This window comes from Phyllostomus hastatus, unplaced genomic scaffold (assembly GCF_019186645.2).
Source record: "Phyllostomus hastatus isolate PE091 unplaced genomic scaffold, TTU_PhHast_1.1 phas_contig_16, whole genome shotgun sequence".
Classification (NCBI taxonomy): domain Eukaryota; kingdom Metazoa; phylum Chordata; class Mammalia; order Chiroptera; family Phyllostomidae; genus Phyllostomus; species Phyllostomus hastatus.
In genome coordinates, this window is record NW_025333643.1 from 13,995,642 (window position 1) to 14,020,709 (window position 25,068).

Genomic DNA, 25,068 nt, shown 5'->3' on the forward strand with positions numbered 1-25,068 from the left:
GTTCTATGTTTAATTCCTCTTATACTTTTAAGAGTCAGGCATCATAACAGCAGCTGCCACAGCTGATGCTCTGGGAGGGCTCTTGCCCTCTGTCACATATCACCCTAAGGACATTTTGTGCATTAACTCATTTCATCCTCAAAAGAATTCCCTGAGGTGGAGTGTGATTACTTCATTCCCATTTTTCAGACAAAGAAACTAAGGTTACCCTGTCAGATGGCAGTGCCAGCATCTGAACCCAGACAGGTGACACTTTCACATTATTTGTCTTCAATTGACAAAAATATATAAATGAGCTTTTCTGCCTACACTGATGTTTTGCCCTGAACAATGCCTTTCTCAGAACTTTAACACTTTCCTTGCTCTGCACTAAGGGAAAAAAGTGAGGGTGGAGAGATGATCTACTGCGTCAGATTAGTCTAGGCTCACTCCTCGCAGTGAGAGATTCAACTCCATCTAGATTAATAAAAAGGGGGATTTATTGGAAGGATATTGGGGCAGCTCAAATAGTCAAGTACCTGGATCCAAAGATGACGTGACCAACCCTCTCCTCATGCTACTGCCACTCCCACCTGGAACCCCATCCTTACTATTTGGGAGCCAGTCGCCTCCAAGCATGTCTACTGCTTCTGAACAAGTTAGCATGACCGTGAGCAGGCCCACAGCCAGGGCTGGCTGGGCCTACATGCGGCCCTAAACCAGTCACCACAAGCAGGAGGGCGGGAACTATGACAGGCCCAGGCTGGGCCACTGCCCTGACCCGGGCTCAGGAGAATAGAGACTCCTTCCAGAGGAGAGGGAGGGAGGCTGGGTGCGTTCCCAACACTGACACTCACTGTGGAGCAATCTACACTAGCAACAAATTGGAAGCCGCCCAATAGTGCTGACCAAAAAAACAAGGTTAGATAAAGTTGCTACATCCACTTAGTGAAATATTATGTAGCTGTTTAACAAGTAATAATCAGGAAGATTATGTAGCAGCTTTTTAAAAAAGAGGCTTATGCAGGAATGCCTGGTGGGGAAAAAACGGGATGTACACACTCTTATATGCAACAATTTACAGGTAAGAAAAAAACACAGGCAAGAATTATGTCATAATGGAGGAATCATAAAACACTTTTTGTATCTATTTCCCAAACTTTCACTTACTGCTTCAACAAATATTTACTTAGTGTCTGCTTGGTGCCAGGCGAGGCGCTGGGATATGACAGGGAACAAAATGTGAGAAAAACTCTGTTCTCATGGAATTTACATTGTTGTGGGGGGAGGCAGACAACCAACAGGTTGACTCAGGAGAATACAACCTATGTTGGATAGTGATGGCAGTAAGGAGAGAAAATAAACCAAGTAGGGCAGAGAAGAGTGTTCACAGCAGTGGTGACAGTTTAGATATAATCACCTAGGAAAGTGACATCTGAGTAAAGGCTGAAGAGAGTGAAGGACCAAGTTATACCGACTTGTAGAGAAGAGAATTGCTCTTTTGGTCAAGGGGACAGCAAGTCAAATGCCCTAAGGCATCCAATTAGCAGATAGCATTGAGGTTGACGTGGCTGGAGTGGGGTCTGAGGGGAAGAGCAAGCGAAGGGGGGTGTGGGAGAGGAAACGTGGCAGATCATGGGGGCTTCTATGCCAATGTAAGGACTTCAGTCTCTTCTGGAAGAGGCAAGCCCTTCAAGGGTTTTGGGCAGAGGAGTGGTGAGTAACATGCCCAGCCCTCGAGAAGGATCCCCCTGGCTCTGAATTGAGAACAGGCTAGAAGGTGGTCAGGACAGAGGCTGTAGACCAGAAAGAGAGCACCCCAGTCACTCAGGCAGGAGGGGAGAGTGGCTGCAGCCAGGGTGGCAGCAGCAAGGGCAGGGAGCACTGGCCACATTCTAGGTAAATTTTGAAAGTACACATAGTGGAATTTTCTGATGAGTGCCAGATAAGATATATAACAGTCAAAGATGAGACCCCAGGTTTGGGTCTGAGCATCAGAAGGACAGAGTTGCCATTAACTTAGATGTGGGAAGAGGACCAGGAAAGCGAGGTAGGTGCCCTGGAGGCCAGGTGAAGAAAGGGCTTCCGGGAAGAGAGAGGGACCAACTACAACAAACTGCTGGTAGCCAGGCAGGATGGGGCCAGAGGATGGGCCATTGGAACGAACAATATGGCAGTCACTAAAGACCAGGACAAGAAACGTTTATGAGGGGACCCCAAGCCTGCTTGGAATGATGGGGTCTATTGAGAATGGGAGAGCAGCTTTATTCATAGCAGCCAAAAGGAGGAAGCAACCAACTGTTCCTCAAAGGATGAATGAACAAAGTATGATATACATACAGTGGAATATTATTCAGCCTTAAGAAGAAGGAAATTCCTGACACTTGGGACAAGATGAACCTTGAAGACATGCTAAGTGAAATAAGCCACTCACAAAAAAAGACAAACAGTGTCTTATTTGTACTGATTCCACTTATACTGGTATATAGAGCAATTAAATTCATAGAGACAGAAAGTAGACAGGCAGTTATCAGGGGCCGGGGAGAGGGAGAAATGGGGAGTTGTTGTTTAACGGATATAGAGTTTCAGTTTGGCACAATGAAAAAGTCCTGAAGATGTATTTTAAAATAAAATTTTTATTTATTTATTTTTAGAGATAAGGGAAGGAAGGGAGAAAGAGAGGGAGAGAAACATTAATCAGTTGCCTCCCACACGCACCCCAACTGGGAACCTAGCCTGCAACCCAGTCCTGTGTCCTGACGGGGAATGGAACCAGCGACCTTTTGCTTTGTGGGATGACAATCAACCAACTGAGCCACGCCGGTCAGGGCAGTTCTGGGGATTGTTGAAAAAAAAAAGCGGGGGGTGTGGGGGGGGGGATATACTTAATATTACTGAAGTGGGCAGTTAAAATGGTTGTGATGGCAGACTTTATATTATAAGTGTTTTGTCACAATTTCTTTAAGTGAAAGAGAATGAGAGACAAAGAATTGAAGCCAGCAAGTCCAGACAATTCTTTCAAGAAGTCTGGCTCTAAACTGAGGAAAAATGGGACACAACTGGAGGGAGAAGTAGGGAGAAAAGAGGGTTTTGGTTGTGTTTTTTTCCTTAAGTTGGGAGAAAAAAAAAAACAGAATATTTGTCTGCTGATAGAACTGATCAGAAGACAGTAACAGTGTTCTCGAATGTTTAAATTACTTTCAAACTAAAAGCTACATTTTGGGGTGATGAAAATGTTCTGGAATTAAATAGTTGTAATGGCTGCACAACCTTGTGAATATACTAAAAACTACTAAACTGTATACTTTGAAATGTCGATTTTATGGTATGTGAATTATATCTCAACAAAAATAAGGTAAAATAAGAACTATAATATATGTGACATTGTCTGGATACCATGTTCTCATATACAGCCTGAGTTCCCACCCAGACAACTCCAGATCTAACAGTTACTGTGGCCAGTAACCCACAGGGCACCACGGCTGTGTGGCAGCTTGTGGCGCAAGTGTAGGCAGGGGCACAAATGCTGCATTAGCATACACAGTCCCCTGAACAAGCACTCACTAGCTGCAGGTAATGGCTCTGTTCACTTAGGGCCATGAACTCTCAGGTTTCTGGTCTAAAAGGGAAAGGTAAGAAAAAATCCATTCAGCTCAAAGCAAGAAAATCTGTGCCCTCTCCATCTGCCAGCTTAGGCTGTCCCTCTGTAATCCCATGGGAACCGGAGATGGGCTTATTTTGCAATCCATCATGGAAGAGGGAGTTCTTTCTGAAATGTTCTCCTATTTGTAACAATATCACACTCTTGCTTCCCACTGCCTTTTTCCTTTTTCTGAACAACTTCAAACACTGTCTTCCTCCATGACCTTTAACTTTATATGTCAACTTGACTAGATGATAGCATCCAGATATCTGGTCAAACATTATTCTAGATATTTCTATGAAGGTGCAGGTATTTTTTGGATGAAATTAATATTTAAATCAGTAGACTTTGAGTAAAACAGATTGCTCCTCATAATGTGGGCAGGCCTCATCCAATCAGTTGAAGTTCTTACCAGAACAAAGACTAACCTCCCCTAGCAAGCAGCAATTCTGCCAGCAGGCTACCTTCACCCTCACCCTGCAAACTCTGAACCTCCCCCAACCTCCATAATCACACAGAGAAGTCACCAATTCCTTAAAATTCTTAGGAAGAGTAACTACAGCGACTTGTTAGGATATTAAACAATACCCTATCCCTTAATCTCTACAAGAGATAGGTATGTGATCTGGATTCACACCATGAACTTCTAACAGGACTCAGCCTTTCTGGGTTCAGTCCCACATCCACTGCTCACTTACAGTGTGAATCTGGGCCAGTTACATCTCTGTGCCATGCCCATAAAAATAAGGATGATAAGACACACTCTGTGAGGTGGTTGTGAAGATTAAATGAAATAGTAACACATAAAACAGAGTAAGTTGTCTAGCACAGTGTTTTTCAAACAGCAGGTTTTGACCCATTAGTGAAATAAATTTAATGGGTCTCACAACCATCATTTTTTTTTAAAAGCATAACATTGAAAAGAATTATCAGAGGACACACACTAAACATACATAGGGTAAGTAATGTTTTACCAAACTTTTGTTTAGAACTATACACATGCACATTAAAGTTGAGATTTATTTCTTACAGTGGGTCACAGTCAAAAACAAGTATGAGAAGCCAGACTCCACCATATAATAAATGCTCAATAAAATTTGGTAACATCATAACCTTACTCTAAAAAATAATATAACTTTATTTGTATAATAGAATAGAGCTGCTAACATTAGTATCAGTTCTGCCACTCATTTGCTGCAGTGCTTCCTTAAATTAACTTGCCAGTTCTCTCTCTTCAAAGGATTCAGGCGGTCATTTAAATATTTTCTGACTCACAATGCTGGCCAAGGATTAGTGAGGCCCTGCCCAGCCCAGAACACATGAAATATGAGTGACTTAAGAACACCCCTTGAGTCTGCAAGACTGTACAGGGCTTTTGTAAAATTAGAGCCATGCTGGAGAGAAACAGTTCCCTCGACCCCTTGGGAGATGTGTCATAGACAGAGGTTACATGAGGTCAGCTAAGCTGCACCTTCTGAGACCAGAAACTCTGTAATGTGCTTCCTTGTTTGGGGGTTACGTTATATCATTGTGTTTTTCCCCTAAATTTCCATGTTCACACACCCCTCACTAAAGAATGGAAAATAAAGTCCCTACAAACTGCCCTGTTCTAACAGCTGAGGTAAAGAGACTCTGCTAAACCAAAGGTGCTTACATTTTGAAGATCTCAAGATAATTTCTCTTGCATATAACTTTTTCCCCTCCAGAAAGCAGCTAAAAACTCAGCCCAAATTAATGCTTTTTAAATTGATTCTTTGAAACATCAGTAATAAACAACTCCACCCCCTCCCACCAACATTAGTACAGTTTTGTTTAAAATGGAGCTCCTCTCCCAGCTAAAAGTAAGCTGAGATGTGAGTGAATTTGCAGTTTCTAATGTTCTGAATATTCCCCAGGTTGTTCCTTAAGTTTGGAAAGCCTGATTCCTATTGATACAAATGTAGGCTCTTCACTTTTTATTTCTTCTTATATGAGGATATAATCTTGGACTTATTCCAAAGCATTACAGCTGGAATGCACAAGTGCATATAGCAGTGTAAACTAATCTTTTAATATTTTAATATGTGATAGCATTCCTTTCTTATTTTTATTTCATTCAAACCATAATGCTAGTGAATTGGAGGCAGAGGAGGCACAAAAATTGCTTTAGCAGAAGAACCTTTTCCTTAAATGAGTATCTACCTCTTCACTCAATAGGTAAGACAAGTTAAAAGCTTCCCAAGGCCTGGAGGCGGGGGAGCACGGGAGCGGGAGGACCTTTAGGGATCTCCACCACGCTCTCAGAATAGAGAAGTCAGCTCTGCCACGTGCAGTCAGTGTCAGGTGCACTCCTATTTCACAAATTCAGGAGTTAAATGTTTTATCCAAGGTCTCCAGCCTTAAATTAACAATATACTATATCATGTCACTTTCTTCAGCAAGAAAAAGAGAGGCTGATGTCCCTGGATTTTTATCAGCACAGCGTGAAAGGTGGTCCTGAGTGTCTCTTCGGGAGACTCAATGACTACGCGCGCTGATGCCCAGGAAAAACATACTTCAGGATCCAGACTTAATATTGTTGAGAGGGCAAAACTCCCACAGACCTATATAGGTTCAACACAATCCCTATCAAAATCTCAGCTGCCTGTTTTGCAAAAATTGATCGGCTGATCCTAAAATTTATACAGGAACCAGAACAGCTAAAACAATCATGAAGAAAAACAAAATTGGAGAATTCATGCTTCTTATTTTCAAAACTCACTACAAAGCTACAGTAACCAAGATAGTACAGACAGCGGTAGTGGCATAAGGAACAATATCTAGATCAATGCAATAGAACTGAAAGTGCAGAAACCAATAAATACACTTACAGCCAGTTGATTTTTCACAAGGATGTCAAGACAAGTCAACGGGCAGTATAGTCTTTTCGACAAATGGTGCTGGCATAACAGGACATCCACATGCAAAACAGTGAAGTTGGACCTCTACCTCACACCACACACACAAAAAATCAACTGAAAAGGAAAAAGGTCTAAATCTAAGAGCTAAAACTGTAAGACTCTTAGAAGAAAACTTAGGTGTAAATCTTCTTTTCTTTAGATTATGCAAAGTTTTTTTAGGTAGGATACCAAAATCATAAACAACATAAGAAAAATATATAGATTGGACTTCACCAAATTAAAACCATGGGCTTCAAAGGACACCATCAAGAAAGTGAAAAGAGCACTGATAGGTGTGGCTCAGTTGGTTGGGCATCAGTCCACAAAGCAGAAGGTTGCGTCAGCACACATCCTGGGTTGTGGGTTCATGCCCACTGGAGGAGTGTATGAGAAGCAACTGATCAGTGTTTCTTTCTCATATCTCGCACATCGATGTTTCTCTTCCTCTCTTTCTCCCTCCCTGCCCCCTCTCTAAAACTAAATGAATAAAATATTTTTAAAAAAGAAAGTGAAAAGACAACCCACAAAGTAGGAGAGAATATTTTAAAATCATTTATCTAATAAGGGACTGAATCTAGAACATATAAATAAGCCTTATAATTCAATAATATAAGAAACATAATTAAGTTTTTAAATAGGCAAAGGGTCTGAATAGATGCTTCTCCAAAAAAAAGGTATACAGATAGTCAATAAGCCTGTGCAAAGATATTCATCCAACACAATGCTGAAGAACAAAGTGGGAGGACTGACACTACCTGATATCAACAATTACTACAGAGCAACAGTAATCAAGACAGTGTGGTATTTGCTAAAGAACAGACACATAGAGCCATGGAACAGAATGAAGAGCCCAGAGATAGACGCCCCCCCCCCCCATTAACAGAGTCAGCTGATCTTCAATAAAGGAACAAAGGCAATACAATGAAGCAAAGACAGTCTTCAATAAATGGTGCTGAAACAAATGGACATCCAAATGCAAAAAGTGAATCTAAACACAAACTTTACACCCTTTACAAAAATTAATTCAAAACAGATCATAAACCTAATTATAACATGAAGAAGTATAAAACTCATAGAAGAAAACCCAGGCCACCTTAGGTGTGGTGATGTCTTTTTGGATACACCAAAAACACAATTCATGAAAGAAATAATTGAACTGAACTTCATTAAAATTAAAAACTGCTATGCAATAGACAGTACAAGACAAGTCATAGGCTGGGACAAAACATTTGCAAAAGAAACATGTGATAAAGGACAGTTATCTAAAATATACAAAAAACTCTTTAAACTCAGTAAGAATTTTAAAAAAAAAAGGCCAAAGACCTTACCAGATACCTTACCAAAGAACATATACAACTGACAAATTAGTATGTGAAAAGATGTTCCATACCATGTCCTCAGGGAAATGCAAATTAAAAACAACAACGAAATAGCACTACACACTTACTAGAATGGTCAAAATGCAGAACACGGGCAACACCAAATGCTGGAGAGGATGTGGAGCAACAGGAACTCTCATACATTGCTGGTGGGACTGCAAAATGGAACAGCCACTTTGGAAGGCAGTTTGGTGGTTTCTTACTAAACACACTCTGAAACAACAGGATCCAGGTATCAGTTTCCTTGGTGTTTACCCAAAGGTGTTGAGAACGTATGTCCACACACACACACACACACAAACTGCATGTAGATGTTTATAGCAGCTTTATTAACAAATGCCAAAACTTAGAAGTAGCCAAGATGCCCTTCAGTAAGCGAATGGACAAATAAACTGTGGTACACATAGACAATAAAATACGATTCAGTTCTAGAAATGATGTGCTATCAAGTCATGAAAAGACACAAAGGAATCTCAAATGCATATTGCTAATTTTAAGAAGCCAATCTAAGACTACATACTGTATGATTCCAAGTATACGATATTCTAAAAAAGGCAAAACTATGGAGACAAAAAGATCACTGGTCATGATGGGGAAGGGTGTGGGGGACGAACAGATGGAGCGCAGAGAATTTTTAGGCAGCAAAAATACTCTGTATGATATTTAATGATGGAAATATGTTATTATACATTTGTTCAAACCAATTGAAAGCACACCAAAAGTGAACCCTTAGGTAAACTATTAACTTTGGATAATTATGTGTTAATTTATGTTCATCCTTGGTAACAAATGTACCATTCTGGTGAATAATGTTGATAATGGTGGAGGCTGTGCATGTGTAGGAGCAGTGGGTATAGAGAATATCTCTGTATCTTTCTCTCAATTTTATTATAAACTCCAAAACTGCTCAAAAAGTAAAGTGAAAAAAAAAGATATTCAACACCACTGGCCAACAGGGAAAAAAACACAATGAGCCCTGGATGGGTGGCTCAGTTGGTTGGAGCATTGCTCCATATGCCAAATATGTTGTGGGTTCGATCCCCAGTCAGGGCACATGCCTGGATTGTAGGTTCAATCCCCAGTCAGAGTGCATATGAAAGGCAACCAATAGATGTTTCTCTCTCACGTTAATGTCTCTGTTTCTCTCTCTGTCTCTCTCTCCCTCCCCCCTCTCTCTCCTATCTCTAAAATCAATGAACATATCAGGTGAAAGAAAAACACAACACAGTACCACTTCACTAGGATGGCTCTAGGATGCCATGCTCTAGGATGGCTATCATCAAAAAGATGGACAATAACAAGTATTGATGAGGATGTGGAGTAACAGGATCCTCATACATTGCTGGTGAAATTGCAAAATGGTGTGGTCACTTTGGAAAATGTTAGGCAGTTCCTCAAAATGTTAAACATTGTTACCATATGATCTGTAGTACCACTGTCACTATATATCCAAGAGAACTGAATGTGTATTTCCCCACAAACTTGTAGATTCTTCCCAGGGGGGTAGAGAGCCAGGGCATAAAAATGTAAGAGAGACATACAGCCACCTGATCATAAATGTTCTCTCCAGAAGCATGCCTGAAATGGGGAAGGTGGAATTTCATTATTTCCTCTACAACTTCTAGTTTTTGTATTTGTGTATACTAAGAATACAATTAGCGTTTCTTGTGGGGGGGGGAAGCATTTTTCTAGCTAAAATGGAAGTATAGGAGGAAGAGATCATTAGAGTTGGGCAGTGAGGGAAGTCTCAAAGTGAACAAAAGCAGAAGAGGGTTTCAAGTCATGGATGAGCAGGAGCAAAGATGTGACCGAGGAAGCCTCTGGGGCATCTGGGGACCATCAGGCTCAGCTCTGTTACAGGGTCCAGCGGGTGACCTGGGGATGGGTATGGTGAAGATAAATCATCGGAATAGTGAGTTGAAGCTGCCAGGTTGCAAGTGTATTATATACCTTTCAGGGACCAAGGGCCATGGGTACATTTAGGGACCACTGTAGGCTGGGGGCCAGGGAGACTTGTGTGAGAGCATCATGCCAGAGGATGGAGGAACACTTTGCTTGGGCAGGAAGTCTTGGTGACATTTCACAACTGGTCTCTGTCTCCCAATAAGCTGACCCCCAATTCCATTATCCAAATTTGGCTCCTAATAAGATTGTCTCTGAAAGGGATAATGGCTGCCCTTGGTAAAGCCTCCAAATGTGAATGATGAACTTCCATTGTGTGAGCACACCTTTCCTATTAGGAGCACAAAGCAGTGATGGAGTGACCTGGGTCAGCATAGTCACCAGATGATGCCACAAGCAGCCCTTCCTGCATGCTGACCGTGGTAGGGATAAACACTTTACAAATAATTTCTTATTTAATCCTCACAGCAAACGTATGAGGTATAGCTAAGTACGGTCTCCATTTACAGATGAGGAAACTGAGGCTTGGAGAGGTGTGGCATCTTGTCCAAGGTCACTTTATTAGTAATAGTGGAGCTGAGATTGGAACACAGGACACTAACTGTGTTCCAGTCTCTACAACGTCCATATATTTCAATTTGCCTCAAAGGCAGCTAGTCCACTGCTCCAGCTTCCAGGAAAATATTACTGAGCTCAGAATTGGAGATGAATTCAGGGCGTGGGACTCTATGAGCAGCAGCAACAAATCCAGACCCATAAAGTATCACATTCTGGCTGCAAGTGGAGGTGGGATTTTGGGACAAGGAAACAAGTTGGAATGTTAAATAACTATCCTGATCTTTAGCTAGCCAAGCCAGGCAAGACACCAAAATGCTTCCTGTGTTCTTCTCCAACTCTAGCCAACATCCCCAGCCTCTCTTTCTGGAGCATTCTGGTTTTCACTTGGGCTCCATGTCCAGTTCTGCCCTGACTTGTGTGTCCTCCTTGAAAAATCCAGGAGATATGTGGGAAAGGAAGACAATAACTTCCTCCACCAGTGGCCACCAGTGAGCAGGAAGCACCCACCTAACACCCCAACAAACCCTCACTGTGCCAGGGACTGAACAGTTGGCTGGGAGCACCCTCTGGTCTCCCAGAGTTGGCTCCGGGGAGATGTGCAGCAAAGCAAGGCCTGTCAGAGAAACGTAAAAACACCCACCTCCCTGGACATCACTGAATAAATCTTCTGGAAAGATCCTGCAGCTCTCCTGATAAAACTGAGCACAGCCCAGAGAGCCCAGTTGGCAGTTATTCATCACTCCACATCCCAATGTCCTGGCCTAGAAGATGAGGATAGTAAGAGGGATTGTGCCACAGGAGAGTTGTAGGGAATATCTGAGGATGTCAGTACAGAGGAGTCCATAGCACAAGGCACAACCATTCAGATTAACCTGCTGCTGCATCAATTCCCTTTGCACAGCATACTCCAACTCATACATACACACACACTCTACCTCTATCTGAACCTTACATCTACTGTTCTCTCTTCCTTCCACCCCACCCTTTGATTCTTCTTAGATGTCACTTTTTCCAAGTAGCCTTCATGCCACACCTTCTCCCCAATATTACAGATGAAGAAACCAAGACTCAGAAGGTTAGGTTAGTGCTTAAAGGTTATACAACCAAGATCTCATGTCTTAAGCCTCAGGAATCTTATGCTGTGTTAAATAACATCAATTGATCATTTAAGCAACCAATCAATGGAAAGAACGGGAAGCAAGCATCTCCTGGTCCACAGTCCTACACATTTTGACCTTTTCATTTTTTTATCAAAGCCTTGCTAAGTAACTCTAGATGGTTCCTTCTAGGTGATTAACTGGAAATAACCAAATGACACAAAAGTCCATGTCCCAGGGCATGTGGGTGAGGCAAATCTTACTATGTTACTGTGTGTAGAATTATAATTCCAGCAGTGCCCCCCAAACTCATGCTCATAGCCCAAGAAGCAGTTTTAGGAAACATCCATCACTTCAGGTCTTACCCTCTGGAAAAGAAGGCACAAGCCTTCTGGTCAACCAGAGAACACACAATGCTGAGATCTTACTCCAACCACCTGCCAAGATTTGGGGAGGAGATGGGGGTGGGGTTCTGCCCACATTGCCTCATTTCCCTCTCCCTTCCCCAGTGAGACAGACCACATCCAGGGCTCAAGAACTGACTGGCCAAGCCAGGGGTTCAACCACAACATTGGGTTCCAAATGCATGGGATGGTCTTCCTCCAGATACCCACGTAACTATTCCCTCGGATTTCTAAATGTTGCTTCCTCAGAGAGACCCTCCCTGATCAAACCAACTTTGCCTCCATCCCAGTCACTCTGTATCCCCTTACCCAGGTTCATCCTCTTCATTACACTGATCACACCCCCTGACATCATATTATAGATCTAGTTGCCCAGTGTCCATCTCTACTACCGCGTGTATACTCCATGAGGGAGGAACACAGTTGGTTTTCCGACTGTTGTGTGGCCCAGTGCCAGAACTCTCCATCCATAAATGAGTCTTGAATAAATGAAGTAAACAAGCTGAGCCAAGTGGCTAAAGCATACACATAGATATGACTTCAATTAACTACGGTATTCCTCAGTCTTGTTTTTTTTTAAGATTAAAAAAGTGTGTTCATTTTCACATCTAAATGAACAATTTTCACTCAAGTAAGAAGAAAGAAAAGCTTATCTCCAAACCACTCCATATCAGACCCCACTCCACACTGGTGATCTCCCATGCAGAAAGTCGAACTGACATGATAACCAGAAAACATTTCACTTTCACTTGAGTTTCAATCTGTACATGCAAGGTGGTATGAATCAGACAATTTCTTGTACAAACCATTAAGATAATGGGTCCAAGGATTCATTTTTTGAAATATAACTAGGGCTACAATTATTAGAGTAAGGGATGATTCTGAAAATTCAGAACAAGAATGAAAGAAACAGAGTCCACCCTCTTTTCCCCCACTTCCACTCACCTCCACTGCCAATGTACAGGGTCCCTGAACAATACAGAATTTGGCCTTGAAGGTCCCTAAACTACAGCAGTTTTCTCTCTCTTTTTAAAGATTTTATTTATTTATTTTTAGAGAGGGAAGGGGGGAGAGAGGGAGAGGGAGAGAGGGAAAGAGAAACATCAATGTGTAGTTGCTGGGGTCATGGCCTGCAACCCAGGCATGTACCCTGACTGGGAATCGAACCTGTGACACTTTGGTTTGCAGCCCGCGCTCAATCCACTGAGCTATGCCAGCCAGGGCCAGCAGCTTTCTCTTGATGCCTCTTGGCCTCAGGCCCCCTCTGATGGCATAAACTTGGTAGCATACTGAGGGCTCAAGAACCTTAGTGATGGCACAGAAATAGAGGCAGATCACTGGGATGGGAAGTGATAGATGAAGGGTGATCAGGATGCAGAGTAACCCAGGACTGGAGTCGTAGTGTGCAGAAGCCTTGAGGCAACATCTTGTCCTTATTGGAGTAAGTACACGGACTCTATCTGGTTCTCTGCATCCCATATCTTTGCCCTAATGGAATGGGCTGTCTCAGTAGGCAATAAGTTCCCTGTCACTGGAGAATTCAAGCTCTAGTTAGCAATAACTAGGAAGAGAATTTGCAAAGGTGGTTTCAAGTGCAGGTTGAACTGAATGTTAAAGGTCACTTTTAACCCAGAACTCCCAACTAATGGCCAGTTTCTTCGTGTTTTACTACTCTTAAAAGCTCCCCAGCCTCACTCATTTCACTCAGCAATACTCATTCACAGGACATTTATTGAGCACCTACTGTGTGCCAGGGGCCAGAGTTCAGCAGTAAACTGGGCAACTGTTCTGCCCTCTTGGATTCTACATTCTCCTGGGTGGAAGAAGACAATAAACCCATAGATATATGAGTAAAACCATTTCAGGTAAGCTCCATGAAAAAAATGCAATGGAAGAATGTGACAGAAACTAATAGGGAAGTGGTTGCTTTGGACAGAGCAAGAAAGTGTCAGACATGAGAAGTAGTGGAAGACTGTGCTCTGATGAGGGAGGAGCACATGCAAAGGCCCTGAGAAGTCTCCTGACAGCCTGAGCTCAAATTTTCATGAACTGCATCCCATCCTGAAGGCCCCACCATAGGCCGACATTGCCTCCTCACATGGCCTGCTTTCTCATTTCCCCAATTGACTTCTTTATCAGATTTTCTCAAGTCAAGGTAGATCTGAATTTTCCACTGGAAGGTATGCCCTGAATGAGGGCATAAAGAAACGCATGTGCCTTCCATTGTCTGGGAGACAGAGATAATACTGACATCTTGACTCGCTAAAAATGTGCACCTGTCCTATCCAAGGAGTGAGAAACCCACATCTCCCGACCAGCAGTTCCACTTTCATGAGGTACAGCCCTTTTGCAGAACATGACAAAAAGAGTCCCATCTAGAAAAACATACACCCAGGTTCCAAACATTTCATGTACATTTCGGGAGCTCCCTGAAGCCCCAGGTCCAGAACTGCTGTCTGTGGTCACCACTGCCAGAAGGAACTAAACTGGTGCAGCATGTGCTAGGGAAGCTGATTAAGGGGACAATCTGCTGGAGGTGAATGACTGTAGGGTAGGGGACAAGATCAGGCCCTTCGGCACCTAAAAAAATAGACTCCCACCGTCACAGAGACTAGACTGTCAGGGGCCCTGAAGGATTTCAAATGAAACCTTATCAACTCCACCACAGAGAGGCAAACATACAGTTACACCCTAGAGCTTCCAGAGGAGGCCTGAGACCCCATTTCCCAAGAGTGTCCTTGACAAAAGTCATCTCTAATCTCACACTGAGGTACATTTTGCACAAGGCCAGTTAATCATATTAAGTGCTACTGCAAAGCCCCAGTGTTTCAGGGCTAAAGGGGACACCATAGCTCCTGTCTGAAGAATGCAGGTCCTCAGTAAGAGAAGGAGCAAAAGGCTGGGCACCTACCTCACTGGGGAGCTAGGGATGAGAATGCCTTGTTAGACAAGTGTCTGCCATAATAATGAGAGCAGCTAGCACATATAGAACTTACCTAGTACCAAGCACAATTTTAAGAACTTTAATCTCACACAACCCTTTAAGGTGTGTATTATTATCATCCCCATTTTACAGACGAGAGAACTGAAGCATAGATAGGTAAAGTAACTTGTCCAAGACTACACACCTAAACCAGACATAGCAAAGCTCTTCTCTTCCACACCCCACGGAACAAAGCGGTTATACCTGGATAGTGTATAAAAAGCTTTAAAATAAGTGTCTACCAGTACATCCATTCAGGCCATTAAGTGAAGCAAGAATACTCTAGGAAGAAGCCGCTCTGTTTCAGCGATGTCCAAGCCTGTGATGAGGCTGCTGATAATGCAAAGGCAGCTCTTCCTCGTGTCAAAGCCCAAGGGAACTCATTTCCACCCAACCGGCTCAGACAACTTCCACACTCAGAAAATGCTCACCAGTCTCTGGCTACGAGGCACAGAGGTTCATCTTAACCCCTCGACGTCCACCTCCCTCGCCTCAATCTCAGGATCCTCTGGCTCCGCAGTTTAAAAGATGCAGCCCAGGCACAAGGGTGGGCCCGGAAACGCAGGGGCCACCCTGCGCGCCCAAAGCCGGGTCTTCCGCGGCGAAGTGGCTATGGGCCCTGCGAACCAGGACCTGCAGCGCGCTACACAGCTCTGGCCTGTGGGAGCCCCACCAGGGCTGGGGAAGACACGGGAAAAGGGGCTCCGTCCCAAGACAGGTGACGCCTCCCTCCCCGGAAGTGGCTCCAGGAACTTTTGTCCCAGAGCTACCCAAAGACTGACCTCAGGGTCTCGAGAGGGAGCGGCCCCTTCAGGTCGTGTTGGCCGGGTTGGCGTTGGCCGGGCCCACCTGTGCTGCCCCCAGGGCGCCTCCCAGCGCTCCAGGTCCCCCAGCCCAGGGAGCCAGTAGAACCTGCTGCGAGCACCGAACACCGAGACCCTGTGTGAGCGACAGAGGTGGAGGTGGGGATCCAGGTTCAGGACTGTGGGTTAAAGCAGAGGAGGAGCCAGCACGAGACAGTGTCCCCGGAGGGGCGGGGTTCCTGGCCAGCTACCCACACTCACCTCAGCACCAAGGGCAGGATCGTCCCTGCTGGGCTGGAGAGCACCCCACAGCCTCAGCCGGGGTGGCAGCAGCTGAGGGGAAGGCACCCCGGAGTGGGGCGGGGCCGGGGGCTGGGAGGTCCTGCCGGCCACGTGGGCAGGAGGCGGGCCCGAGACCCCCGTGGGGCGGAACCGGGTGCTCTGAAGCCCAGCGCAGTCCCGCTGGCCACCGCTGGGCACTCCCGCCTCCCCGCGTCCTGCCGGCTCCCTGGAAAGGCTAAGAGAGGAGAGGTAACCTGGCCCCTGGGGCACCCCCTGCCTCCTAATCCAGACTCCAGAGGAGAGAATTTACCCAGTAGGGAAGGGGCTCAGGGAAGGGATGCTTAGCCCTCCCCTGGGTCCCGGTCCCTGGGACTAGAAGTCACTGCGCAAACCCCGGGGTCAGCTGAAGGGACAGGTATCCGAGAAGGAGGGGACTGTAGTGACTCCCGCCCCAGCGGTGGGGGGCGGGGGATGCCTATGCATGGAGCCCCAGCCTCGCCACTAGGCTGACCTTCAGCGTGTCTTGCCCAAATAGCATTTTCCTCGATTGTGGGGGTGAGAATGCGGCCAAGCCACCAGCTGCGGGAATCCCCACAAGTAGCAGGCTCTCAGTCATCGCAGGTTTATCAGCTGACAGACGCTGAGCCTGAAAAACACTGCAGCCAGCAGTAGCCGGTGTCAGCCGCGGGGAAATAAACATGGGACTCTAAATAAAACTTTTTTTGCAGTCATTCATTCATTCACTCGACAGATAAGTGTCTACTGTCCGCAGGACTTCATAAACTCAGGAAAAAAGAATGCCATAAACCACAGGCTCCATGATGATAAAAAGCCAAAATTCATTAGTTGTTTTCTTGTGCCAGGTGTGTATTTTTGGTGCTTCCTCTACTTCAACATTCATAACAGCCTCGTCGATGTAGGGGTTTTGTGGGCCTAGTTCTCAGATGAAGAAACTGAGGCAAAGTCAGCACCAGCTCAAGGGCCAAGGCTCTTGCCAGGCTAATCCTCCTCCAGTCAGTGGCAGGACCAGGGTCCTAAGTGTACTTCCTTACTCCCTCCAGAGGGTGAGCAGCTGAGAGTTCCCTGAGACTCACCTGTCCTGAGAGCAGCTGGAATGTCTCTCTCCCAGTTCAGGCTCCACGACCAGTATGAGGTGTTAAGAACTTGCTCTGGCATAGCTAAGACTTTCTTCATTGTTCCTCCTTCCGCCACTTAGCCCCAAAGTGTTGGGTGGCCTCTTCCTGACTCACAGCCTGCCTTTTAGGCCCAAAACTGAGCATCTTGAGGAAACCAACTTTCCTTCCAACAGCTGCAACCTCATTCCACTACAGCTTCAAGGGGGCTTCTTGACCCCAAACTCAGTGCCTCTTGAACCACCCATTTCCTGCTCAAGTAACACACACCCTCCCCAGCACTACATTTCCAAGGGTAAAACCTGTGTCCAGAGGCCCAGTCCTCAACCTTTCCCCTAAAACTTCTTTTGGAATTCTCCCTGCTCTACACTGTGGAATATCCCTGCTACAGACAGCCCTGTTGATTAAGCAATAAAAGCTCAGATCTCAGCAGACACTTCAGACACACACTAACAGCCTGGTCAAAGATAAAAGTTTTATTTCCACAGATTCCATTTAACAATGATTTGAGCATCTCTATATGCCTCTGAACTCTGTCACCAAGACAAACACACTCCCTGAGCATATGAGCCACAGCTGATGAAACAGCCAGACCTCTCCCAACCTGGGCAGTCAGGGAGCAGGATATGGGAAGAGACAGACTGTGGGAAGTGCCCGCCCAGATTCAGGCTTAGGGAGGCTTCCTGGGAAAGTGGACCTCAGCTGAGCCCTGACAGTCAGGGAACCAAGCAGGGAAAAGGTGGAGAGAACAGGAGGTGTGGAAGCCCAGAGGTGAGAGAGCACAGGGTACATTTCTGGAGAGGGGCAGGTGGGGGAGGAAAGGAGCTGAGAGGCCTTGATGGCCAAGGCAAGACCCCAGACCTTGACCTTTGAAAGGTCCAGGCAGCTGAGTGAGGAACAGATATAGTGACTGAAAGTTCCCAGTACACAGCAAAAGCAAAATGCACTTCTATTATTACTAAGGGCAAACTCCTTAACTTCCCCTATTTAATAATTCAGGGTTTCCAGAAATATAGAAGTACAGATTTATAAGTACAATCTGTAGATTAAAATACATCAACTTAATTCCACAAGCATTTATTTGCAGTGCACATCCCCTCCCACCCATGCCGCTTGGCCCTGGGGCAGGACGGGGAGGTGGGGTGTTGGTCCCTGGACTGAGATTGGGATTCTATTCAGGGAAGAGATGATACACCCAAAGGGAGTCCTTTGGTAGGGGGTAGGGAGGGGATAAGCAGGCAATGTGGGTTACTATCCAGAGATAGGCCAGAAGATATTGATGATCAGTTCATAAAAGTATATTCTTGAATTCACCCCAAACTCTTGAAAGGATAGCTGGGGAGGGGGAGGGAACCAGGGTAGTCACCTCACTAAATCATCAATTGGGAAAGCCAGAGTGCTGTAGAAGGCTCCCACATAGACTGTGAGAAGAACAGATAATGTACTTTGACTGATGGCAGGTGGAAAGTATGGTGAGGGCCCAGAGGTAAGGTACCAGATAGCACAATCAGAGAACGCAACTGCATGACCAGCATGACCAAGGGCAAGTGCCAGACTCTGAAACCACCCACCCGGGCTTTCCAGTGCTCACTGGGGTCCATAAACACTTGCTGTTATGTGCAACCAGATGTATAAAACCCATTGATTCCTGGCCGGGTGCTCAGTTTGGATTCCTAGTCTGGAGCATCATCCTATATACCTTCAAGTTGTAGTTTGAATCCCCAGTCAGGGCATGTATGAGAGGCAACTGATTGATGTTTCTCTCTCTCTCTACTCAATAAACATGTCCTCAGGTGAAAAAAAAAACACTGAAATAATACCACTCAGTGTAAAACAATGTAGAAAACACTGAGATATACTGAGAGTAAGATAAAACCTACCACAATCATACCACGCAGATAACCACTGTTAATTTGTATCTTTTATTTTTTTATTTACTGTGATTCTTTTCCTTTGTCATGAAATATTCCTCTATAACGTGATTATTAAAGGCCTCTTGCTGGTCCACTGCAGAAATTTGTAAACTTTTTCATCTCATGGCACCCATAAACTACTAAAATTCTGTGGCACCCCCAAAAATGTATTTTTTGCCAACCTGACAAAACAATAGGTATAATTTTGATTTGTTCACACCAGATGGCTATTGTTGTGTTGGCTGTTGTCATTTTTTTATGTGACAATCTAAGAGAAAAGAGATCAGTACCCCTGAGTAAATTGTCAGGAACTACATGTTTTAAAAATTCTTACGGCCCACCAGTTGAAAATTGCTATTCTACTGTTTGAATGCACCCTCTTCTTATAATCAATTCTGACTGGTACTTGATTTATTCTTCATTTTTCAGTATCAGAGGTAATGTTTAGTGATGAAAACCTTTGCACAATAAACTTTGACTCATATTTCTGGTTATATCCTAAAGAGAAAACCCTGGAAGTTGAATTACTGAAAGGGACATTCAACTTTTCTGCCTGTAGCACCGTAGAGATGGACTGATGCTTCCCCTCTGTCTTCCCCCCACCCTCCTTTGGCTTGGGAAAGGTGTGGAACATCATATTGATGAAGCAACACAAACCTGGTACAGTCCTCACCCAGGGGAGAGTGATGCCTGTGTAAGGTTTAGGGTGTTGGTCTTATTGTTCAGGCCTAAGCAATACTCTGCACATAGTTAATAAGGCTTCTTTGAAAGCAAGTCCTTTCTACTCACATAATCTGGGTTAGAGGAACACCTGAGAAGCAAGGCTGAGTGGAGTGGAAAGACTAACAGAGGCTTCAGAGTAGGAAATGCCTTATTCAATCCAACCTGGGTCGTGCCCTGAAGGTATTATTTACATAATCACACAAGCTGAGCTAACAGCTCCTGAGGTGCATGGAAGGACATAGACCAGGTCAGACAGTGGTCAGGGAATGTTTGACTGCAAAGGAGGAATGGAGACAGACAGCAGGTATTTCAGGCAAAAGAAAAGCACATGCAAAGGCCTCAGGGAAGGAACAAATGAGTCAGGAATCTCAAAAAAGCCTGATATGCCAATAGAGGAAGAAAGGAATGTGGAGAGAAAAGGTCTGCAAAGGGCCAGGAGCTCACCTCCAGAGTAACTGGTGTTTTCAAACAGGGAGTGCCATGTGATCAAGTAGCCATCTCCCGAGAAGGCCATTGCCAGGTGCCTCGCAGAACTGAGACCTCCAGGAGACAGGAAATCCAGTTCTGTTAACTAGGCCATCAGCAACCCAGGCCAGGGGTGAAGGAGACATTTGGGGGATCCCCCTTTATAACTGCACAACCCTTAACCTACCCCAGGTGACCACACCCACATCAGTAGGGGGCTAACCACATGCTAGGCTCTATACCCAGAACTGCACTTCGCTTCACATTCGAGCCTCACAATAGCCTTGTTAGAACCATGACTCATTTTCCAGACAGAAAACTAAGCCCTAATCAGGTCAAGTCACCTGCCTACTGGCATGAAGAAAGGGGCAGACTGAGATCTACGTTAAGAATGCCTGAGACCAAAGCCCCTCTTTAATCATAATGCTAATATGGTAAAATAATCTCAGTAAGAATGTACAATCATACACATCTGTGCAGAACATTTAAGTACATCTAACTTCAGGTACACAAATGAAAGACAGGATCTGACTGGTTTGCGTTCTGCCACCAGACATGCTCCAACCTTTCTTCATGGAAAGTGCTCTGTGGCCGGGCCTGGCCTGGCCCGGCCCAGTGGGAAACACCTACATCTTGTCTGGAGGTTGACACCTGCCTACTCCCTGGAAAGTTTATGACCTGCAAGAGTGGAAAAGACCAGGCAGAGGCATCTCATCCTGAAGGACTATTATTGGATCTCTGCCCCCTTCTTAGTTCTAAAACTCAGAAAATTCCCATGACCTCATACAGATAGTTGATTACAGAAATGCTTTTGTTCACATCCAGAGTGGAGCGTGGTCATCTGTCTGGCACAGGGGCCTTGAAGCAACAAGCCCAGATAAATGTGTCTCTATTGGAGCTAGAAAGAAACCAGAAAAAGAGGAGCCTGGTGAATGGAACATCAGAAAATCTCAGGAGCTCATGGTCAACTGTCACAGTCTATGTACAGTTAACTGTTAATAATCCCAGAGTTATTCTCTTAATTTAATTTTGCTAGGACCACCTCCCCTTCCTCAATGCCCACCCCTTCCTTCTTGGACGAACATCATATCAGCCAGGCATGGTCCCTGGGCTGAAGATCCTCTGAGCAGGGAACTCTCTCCCACCCATCTCCATATGACCCCCCAAAAGCCCAAGACCTGCTCTTGCAAAGAATAACTAATAGTTACTATTTACTAAGTGCCTAGCACTTGCCAAGCACGGCCTTGGGTGCTTTATAGACCCCATTACACTCAATCTTCATAATACTCCTATGCTGTGGGTATTAGGCCTACACTGAAGATGAAAAAACAGAGGCTCAGAACAATTAGGTGATTTACCCACAGTCCCATATGTAGAAAAAGATGGAGTTGGCGGGGGCAGGGATCATGTGTGTACCTTAATCACTGTGTTCCCAGCACATCCTTTAAAAATTTCAAATGAATGTTGTAAAAAGGTTGTATCATCTATAGATGTGACAGATGGTGCAGTGTCCCCTCCCGAAAGAGGCCAGAGAGCCAAGCCCACCGATCTTGTACTACTTCCCCTTAAACCCAAAGAATCCACTCAAATTTTGTCTCATTGCAAAATGCCTTGCCCCATGTTTGTGTCCATCCTTCCCTTGATTGTATCCCCTACCTCTCCTGTTCTTGGACCACTTGTTTTTGTTCCTGTGGACAGTGAGCACAGGGTATAATGGAGGTGGGGGTGAGGACCCACTACACCCAGAATAGCAGATGTATTTTGCATCTCCTCCCTCTTCCATCTGCTTAGCTTACTGCCTGTAGTCTCTTACTCAGTTAAAGCAAAGTGAGATTATTTTCTGATTAAAGCCTACATGGGGAAGCTGGTCTTTGCTACCTCTAAAGTTTGCATTTCTACAAAACAAACTAACCAGGTCAAGTCACTTGCCTATTGGCATGGAGAAAGGGGCACACTGGGATCTAAGTTGAGAATGCTTGAATGCCACAGATGCTGGCTACCTAAGACACCTAAGCCACTGTAAAAATGGACTGCTATCAAACACCACAGTAAAAAGTAGGGCTTCTCAAAGGGGATTTAAATCAGGGCTGTCCAAAGAGGATTTTTCCCCACTAATAGAAAGTACTAATGGCAACTTTTATCTTAATGTAAGAAAGGGAAAGGAATTCACTATTGCAGCATTTGCTTAATGAGATTCACCCAGACGAGCCCTTTTAGATCCATTTATTTAACTTCTGAACAGGATTTGCTCTCAGTATTTAGACTGAGAAGGGAACCAACTCAACATAACTTGCTACTCAAGGTTCTTTCTTTTCCTCATAAACTATATTGAGGAACAGTGTACCCTATTAGTTAGGATAAGGATGCTTCAGACATCTGAATCCCAGTGCTGCCAATTCCTTGTTTGTGCCCTCTGCAAAGATACCTGATTTCCAAGTCTCAGAATCTCAAAAGTGAGGATGCTAACAGCATCTTCCACACCGGGCTGTGGTGACAAAAGACACAAGGAGCACTCAGAGCAGGAATTAGTCATGTTAACATTCGAAGGGTGTCTGCATTAACTTCCTTTCTGCCATCACTCCATTACAGGAAAGCTCTCTACTGCCTTTGACCACACACGGATACTTTAAGGAATCCACCTCTACCTGGATGGAGAGACCTTTGCCAAGGGGACACATGAGCAGCCTAGGCAGGGTTTGCCACAGCTCACATCCTAGCTCTGCCCCTAACCAGCTGTGAGATCAGGAGTCAGTGGCAGCCTCTCTGAGCCTCAGGTTCCTTATCTATAAAACGGGGACAGTAAGATTACCCACCTTGAAGAGTAGCAGTGAGGCTATGCCACGGTATATGAGGCAAGAACTTGATATAATTTCTTCTCAGGAACCAACAGTGCTTCACTCAGAGCTGTTTTACCACTCATTCTGTGGGGAGGGAGGGAAAGAGGGGGAAGGAACAAGTAAACAAGGAAAACACAATTTTTTAAATCTTATGCTCCCCCAACAGGTGTGGCTCAGTTGGCTGGGCGTCATCCTGCAAAGCTAATTGATGTTTCTCTTCCTTTCCCTCCCTTCCCCTCTCTCTCTAAAAAAATAAAATAAAATCTTATGCTCCAAAGACCTAACCTCTGCCATATCCTTCAGGTAATGGCCCTCCACATCTGTGGTTGGCTGAATCAGCAGATGCAAAACCTGGGGATATGGAGGGATCATGTGTGCATCTTATCTGACTGTATTTATTGAAAAAAAATCCACAGATAAGGGGGCCCATACAGTTCAAACTCATATTGGTCAAGAGGCAACTGTACTACACGCAAGTACTTTATGTACATCACCCTGTGAAGCAGAGCCTTTGATTGGTCCATTCTGTGGGTGAGAATCTAAGGCCCAGAAATGCAGTTGTGTGTTCACAGTGATGGTAGTAGAACTAGGAACTGACCCTGATGCCAGTGACTCCAAGAAATTAACTCAAGAGCACAGAGCCCAAAGGAGGTGAGAGGATATGTGTTAGAAGAATCAACAGGTATTTCTTTTTCTATTAATGACAGGAAATACATTAGTGGCTTCCAAATTTCCAAGGTTCTTTTCAAAGTTCTACAAAGAAAGTCCACTTGTTCTGAGACTCAAGTTTCTTATTCCTTTTTTTTAACCCTCACCCAAGGATGTTTGTTGATTTTAGACAGTAAAATGGGGGGGGGGAGCACAGAGAGAGAGAGACAGGCATAGACCGACAGACATTAATCCGTTGCCTCCTATACGTGCCCTGACCAGTGATCAAATCCACAACTTAGGTATGTTCCCTGACTGGGGATCAAATTTACAACCTATTGGTATATGGGATGGTGCTCCAACCAACTGAGCCACTCGGCCAGAGCAAGTTTCTTCTTGATTTAAGTATTCCTGTTCCTGCTCCAGACACCACAGAGGCAATAGGCACTTGCCCACTGGAGGGCGAGGTAAATGGTCAAAGGCAGCAGGTTCCTTTTCTCTTACTTTAAAGTGCAAGACATATTGGCCACCCTCACCTCCTCACCCTGGATAATTGCCACCCTTCTCAGAGGGAGAACCCTCAGAAAACTGGGCTAGGAACCATAGCTATTCAGGAAATTGTAAAGATGATCTATAATAATAAACCACCACATTCTTAAAACAAAACACTTTATTTGATGCAAAAATTCTAAAGGTACAAAAACATCATTTTGCAAATGTCAGCTGTGATCTACTGTCACCTATTCAGAATTATGTACAAATCAAAAGACATTGTTTCCAATGTAAAAATACAGCACACTGCTACAGTCTGTCAGTGCTCACTATTCCACCACAAGGGACACACTTAGTGATGAAACAAGGACAATGGCAGTAACCACCATGCTCCACAGGCTTTCCCCCTGGAATGCACTAACAGGGAGCTTCTGTAGTAGGAAAGGGATAAAAAAAAAAAAAACTAACAGTGAAAATAGAAGTTACCTACTCTCTAAGTGAACACATTTGGTTTTTACAAAAGTTTTTTCTCTGTCCACACTCACTATGCTTTTTTCAAGACAAATAAAACCTTAAAAAAAACAGATGTTTACATATTAGTATTACCCAGTGGTAATTTTTTGTGTGTATAATGAATGGAGTGGTCAGCTTTGTCTACATCATGTATGAACAAAAGATTGCTTCTTTAAATCTTATCTACTGAAGTTTTATATGACATAAACCAGTCACAGAGATTTACTTTTGTTAGACTTCTGGTTGTGTGTTTGCTTTTCCAGACTCACAGGGCTGGGTGAGTTCAGAGTCATAGCTGCAGCCTTTTAGAACATAAAAAAGCTCCTGGGGGAGTCTGTGGTCACAGCTGAATTTTGGAGAGGAACCAAAGACCAGGAGAGAAGACAACTGATCAAA

At 44.5% G+C, this 25,068-nt stretch overlaps 1 protein-coding gene across 4 annotated transcripts in view; it reads right to left on the reverse strand.

Annotated features, from left to right (window-relative positions):
• Positions 1-16,027, reverse strand: part of ARHGEF3 (Rho guanine nucleotide exchange factor 3) — a 321,899-nt gene extending 305,872 nt beyond the window's left edge. Inside the window, exons 1-2 of one of the 4 annotated variants that reach the window (XM_045832233.1) lie at positions 15,928-16,000; positions 15,646-15,802 (exon numbers count right to left, since the gene is read on the reverse strand). The gene's annotated coding sequence lies outside the window, so the exon portion shown is untranslated. Of the gene's footprint in view, positions 1-7,987; positions 8,112-15,294; positions 15,471-15,645; positions 15,803-15,927 lie in introns of those variants that run through there. The other 3 variants (XM_045832234.1, XM_045832236.1, XM_045832235.1) reach the window with 3 other exon arrangements.
• Positions 16,028-25,068: the final 9,041 nt, after the last annotated feature.